Source organism: Macrotis lagotis, chromosome 6, assembly GCF_037893015.1.
Source record: "Macrotis lagotis isolate mMagLag1 chromosome 6, bilby.v1.9.chrom.fasta, whole genome shotgun sequence".
Classification (NCBI taxonomy): Eukaryota; Metazoa; Chordata; class Mammalia; order Peramelemorphia; family Peramelidae; genus Macrotis; species Macrotis lagotis.
Genome location: NC_133663.1, coordinates 215521572 through 215527718, shown reverse-complemented (window position 1 = coordinate 215527718; position 6147 = coordinate 215521572).

Genomic DNA, 6147 nt, shown 5'->3' with positions numbered 1-6147 from the left:
TATCCTCAATTTACAGATTGAAAACTAAAACTGATAAAAGGTAAGCAACTTACTAGATATCATAATGTTAGTAAATATCAACAAAAGCATCTAAGTCTATTGACCCTAACACTAACATTTGTTTCAATAGATTTTGCCTATTTAATGAAAGGAAAGACTGAGTCAAAATACATTTCATTTTTCTGCTATTTATTTTTTCATCTCTAAATATAACTTTAGTAAAATGATCAGCAGGCCTAACTGGCAAAGCATCTTGAGAATAGAAACTGCTAGATGAATTAGTGGATAGAGTGTTTGTACAAGTCATTAACCCTCTTTATGCAACAGGTTTCTCATCTGTAATAAAGGAATAATCTTATTTATTTCTCAGGGTTATTTTGACCACTTGCCTTTTACATCTTACCTGAGTTGCCACTCTGTGAGAATTTCTATACTCTCTTATGATGAATTATCTTTGGAAAGATGCTTCTTTGTCCCAAAGCTCATAGGTAAGGCGTTTTTCCTTCTTTGATGGAGATAAATTCTCTGCTCTGCATAAAAGGTGGGATGGAGTTGGAGAGACTGGGAGAGCTGTCCAACCCTTCTTCAGGTCTTCTCAGGACTTTCCAAGCTTCAGGTCTTCTCAAGTTTTTATTCACTTCAGACACTAAATGTTATGACACTACCTTTTACGTTTGATGGAAGATGGAAAAGGTCAAGCCCACTTCAGTTTGGCAAAGATAATAACTGAAAGACATGTGTGGAGCTAAAGTTTCTATCATATCTTTGAGATGGAAATAAGAAGTTGTGTTCCATTGTAGAGCTGTTATTTAGTGGGAAAAGGATATAGAACTTCCTTCTCTCCTTCTTCCCTCCATAAGGGAAATTAGAAATTAAATTCTATTATAGCCCTTAAACTAAAAATAGTAGAGAGAGGTGATAAACACAATTCTAGTCCTAGACCCATCTCTCTAAGAAGAGCAAAGAGAACTTCAGCCACAACGTCTTTCTTTCCTTTCTAGCTGGAATTATTATCTCTCTTGGAGAATGTTGGGTGGACAAGAGAGTGAAGATATCTATTCTTCCTCTCCATAAGCCACATAGCAACATTCCACTATATCAGCAATAACTCTCACCAAACATTGAGTCTCCTCCTCATTTGGGATTGTCTACAGTGGAAAAAAAGATGAATTTCTTCATTATTTCAATGAAGAATAAGGGATTTTAGTTATTCTCACTGTCTCCTCCTTTCTCTCTCCCATTACTTCTCCATCTTTCCCTTTTTCTCTCCTCTTTCTTCCCCCTATTTCTGACTACCTGTTTTTTTCTCTCTGAATATCTATCTCTATTTCTGTCTCTCTGTCTCTCTCTTCTCTCTCCTCTCTCTTTTCTCTCTTTCTCTCTTTCTTTCTGACACATACACAAACACATTTACACAAACACACACACAAACAGAGCTAGTATTTTTAGTCCATGGCATATATTTTTTTCTAGACTTTTTATAAGTTGTCTTTAAATAGTCTTCATGCTTCTTGTAGGTTATTAACCTTTTAAATTTTTCCTTTCAACTTTGTCTTAAGTATCTTCTTCTTTCTTTTTTCCCCTAAAATTAAAAGAAGTGATAGATTTTTCCACTGTTATTTTCCCCTAATTCTAAAAAAAAATGACCTTGAAACTTTATATAATCACCTGAATTAGAACATATTTGGTCAATATTGTTCAAAATAATGGATTCTTTTACACAGTCAATTAGTAGATGGATTCTGAGATATTTCTAGTTATCTGTTATGATTTCTGAAGTATCTTCATTGATTGTAATATTTGTGTGTTTCTTTAATTCAGAGGTAATGAATAATTTTCTTCATATGTTTAAATAATGGGTTATCATCTCCTTATCATATTCAACCATGTGCACACCTTTCTTCAAAATCATAGTATCTCTGAGTAGAAAAAGAACTCAAAAGTTATATAAGCACATGCCTGAAAAGAATCCTCTTCATAAGTGACCTGAGAATTAGCTGTACAGATTAATTCAATCAGGAACCTGATTAATCCTGAGGCAGTCCATCTCCCTACAGGTTATGTCTAAGGAAGTTTTGCTAGACATCTTGCTGAAATTTCTCTCTATGCAACTTTTAACCATTGCTTCTAATACTGCTTTCTGGACTAAACAAAACAGATCCAATCCCTCTAAAACTTTAAAATACTTTATAACAGTTATCAAAGCCCATCAGTTCTTGAGACTCATATAAATTTTTCCTCAACCCATCTTTGTATTGGATAAAATTATCTCCCCCCCCAAAAAATAATAAAATTTCTCCACTGGACATATGCAAAAGTTGAGATCAATCCCATATTTTCAAGCAGACTAGATATAAGTTATCTGGGAATTAGTTTTATTGATAGAAAAGTAAAACAAGACCTACATATTTAACAAGTAACAGGGTAATCTGAATTCCAGATAAAAACTTACTTTTTCCTATATGGAAAAATGAACAGTTATGATAATAATAACAACAACAACAACAACCAACTATCAAGGTGTCTTCATGTTATTTCAATTAGGATTCCAAACAAATCTGAGGGGTAAGTGCTACATGGAGGTGCAGAGAATTTAAATGACTCAGCCAGGGTCATAACTGTATTAGGAAGAAATTGAATTCAGGTCTTGTTGACTCCAAGTCTAGTGTCCCAAACACAACACCTGATTTCCGCAAAGAAAAAGAGCCATTTTGCATTCAGTTCCCCAGTAAGGAATTTCTAGAAAGTCCTCTTCAATAGTGCCACATATTTCTGGCTATCACTTTTACAAGCTAAAACACTTTCAGAACAGGACAGCCATGATGGTGAAGATACTGGACATCATATTCAAGAAGAGCTATTAAACGAATTAGAACTGTTTAGCCTGGAGAAGACTTGAAAAGAGATAATTGACTTCAAGAGTTTAAGAAACACATATTCTTTCTGGAATCAGTCCAAAGGAGTAGAATCAAGGAATGAAAATTTCAGTCTTATTTCAACCTCATTTAAAGAAAAACTACCTAACAAATAAGACTATAAAGGATGCAATTTGTGGAATTAGTATACCTTAATTCAACTCCTAGTTCTAGATGGGATCCAAACTCAATTACTTGGTACCTATATGACTTTGGACAAGTTAGTTTTTCTTTCTGGACCTCAATATTCATACATGTAAAATGAAGTTAGACTAGATAGTCTCCAAAGTCCATTCTTGGCTTTCTGTTCAAAACATATGATGCTAAGAACTGAATTTGTTCAAATATGATAGACAACCTCAGGAAAAAATAAATTTCTCATTATAACAGTATCTTAAAATAAAAACCCCTGAAGAGGGAGAAGGTTTCACTAATGGTTTGGTTTTCCTGTTGTTTGATGTGTGTTGTGTTTCATTTCATCTTTGGAGTCTGTATCTCCTCATCTCACCTAAGCTAGAAGTGCATCTTATAGACCAGATCCTACTATCAAATGTCATGGAAGTTCTCACCAATTCTATTTCTAACATGCATTAATTCCCCTCTCCTTAAGCAATCTGGTGATCCTATTGCTCTCCAGGATGCACCATATTAGTATTGGAATAAGTAAGAATATACAATCAATAGCCTACTGCAACTCAGAATTCTTGAATTCAATGAGTCCTTCCTGGAATCCAAGAGTCTAAGGGAGTGTTGTAAAGGGGCCTTCTGTTGAATGATGTGATATTTTATGTTAGATAGTCTCAGATTAAATTGTGAGGATTTTAAAAAGGTAGAGATAGGAGATTAAAAAGAGGAATCCATTAGTATAGGAATTAGGACCAAGTTATTTCTTATAATTTTAGTTCTTGAAAAGAATAGTAAAGAATTATAGAGAATGGAGTGGAGAAAGTAATCAATGTGAATTTTATTCTAATGTCAAATGAATAAAGGATAGTTGTGCATACATATTCAAAACATATACAAACATTCATACAAACAGTTTGGTGCAAAAACATATAAAACATAATGAGAAAACAAAAGGAGAGAGGAGATAAGAGGGAAGGGGAGGGAATAAGTTGAAGCAAAGCAAACAAAGATACATGAAAGGGAAATTTAAAAGGAACAAAAAAAGAAAAGGACTAAAATATAAATGCATCTCCACAATTTAGATAATGATTAAAAAAAGTCATGATACATGAATGTTATAGTATATTATTATGTAATAAAAAATATTGAAAGAAATCATTACATGAGTGAAAATAGGTACTTTAGAGGCAGCTAGGTGGCACAGTGGATAGAGCATTGGTCTTGAATTCAGGAGGGCTTGAATTTGCATCCAGCCTTTAATACTTACAAGCTGTGTGACTTTGGGCAAGTCACTTAACCCTTGATTATCTAGGGTCATCTCCAGTCATCCTGTTTCATATCTAGCCACTGGACCCATATGACTTTGGAAGAGAAAGTGAGGTTGGTTACTTAGCAGAGCACTCTCTCACTCAATTCCTATTCATGTACTTGTTATGGCATCACCGCCCTGATGTCATGGTCATCTTCGAGAATGAAGGACAACCATTAGGTGCCAGCTAAGTGGTACAGCAGATAGATACTGGCCTTGGAGTCAGGAGGACCTGAATTCAAATTTGACCTCAGACACTTAATACTTACTTAGTTGTATGATCTTGGGCAAGTCACTTAACCCCATAGCTTTGCCAGAGAAGGAAGAAAGAAAGAAAGAAAGAAAGAAAGAAAGAAAGAAAGAAAGAAAGAAAGAAAGAAAGAAAGAAAGAAAGAAAGAAAGAAAGAAAGAAGGAAAGAAAGGAAGGAAGGAAGGAAGGAAGGAAGGAAGGAAGGAAGGAAGGAAAGAAGGGAGAAAGGAAGGGAGAAAGGAAGGAAAGAAAAGAAAATAGGTATGCCTAATAAACTGTTGGTAAAGTTGTGACCTGATCCAACATTCTGGACATAAAGTCTGAACTATACCCAGAGAGTTATAAAATTATGCACATGATCTGACCCCAAAATACCATATTAGATGTGCACCTCAAAGCAACCAAAGGAAAAGTAAAAGGAATAAATAAATACACACACACACACACACACACACACACACACACACACACACACACATATATATTATCTATAATAGCTCTTTTTTATGAAGTCAAAAATTGAGAATTGAGAGGATGCATATTAATTGGTAAATGACTGAACCAGTTGTGATATATGATTGGGATTGAGTACATGTGCTATAAGAAATTATAAGAAAGGTGGCTTCAGAAAAAAAAACAAACATGACAAAACCTGAATTGATGCAGATTGAAGTAAGAAGAATCAGAGATTATTGTTCACATGACAGCACTGTTATAGTGATGTTCAACTGTGAAATACTTGGTTATTCTGAATAATACAATGATTCAACTATAATTACAAAGAACCCATGATGAAGAAATTTTATCTACCAGCAAAGAAAGAGCTGATGGACTTAAATTGTAAATTGAAGTATAATTTATTACATTCTTAATATTTTAATTGTGTTATGAAAAAATGGAAATATAGTTTGTATTATTTAAGTTATATAATTGATATAATTTTGTTGGTTTCTTAGTATTTAGAAGAGGGGGGAAAGATGAAGAATAAGTTTATTTTTAAAAAGGAAATTAAGCAAAAATAGTGAATTACAGAAGTTCCTGAGTATTATGAACTGACACAGAGTGAAATAAACAGATTGAAGAGGACAATTTTTATACATCAAAATTAATAAAGAAAGGAAAATTGATTATTGCAATGATGTAGGATCCTAGGAAGAAATATCACACACCTAATAGAAATGATTTATTCAAAGAACAGAAAGAGATATATATTTTAAAGTGTGCATTTTGTGCTTCATTAGTATTATAAGGTTTTTCTTTTTCTTTTCATTTTAATGACAGGAGGATTAGCAAAAAGGGGATTATTAACCAGGCTTTTGCAAAAAAAAAAGACCCATTGAAACATTTTAGATGCACAGAAAATAATAAGTTCAGAATGAAGAACAATAATTTGAAGAGTTTTAAAAGTAATTAATTGAATTTATTTATATATTTAATAAAAGTTTTCTGCAAGCATTAGCACTTAAGGGGACATGCTAGGAGCCATTCCAATAAAATCAGGGGTGAATCAAGGCTTTTCATTATCACCACTATTATTAAAAATTGTA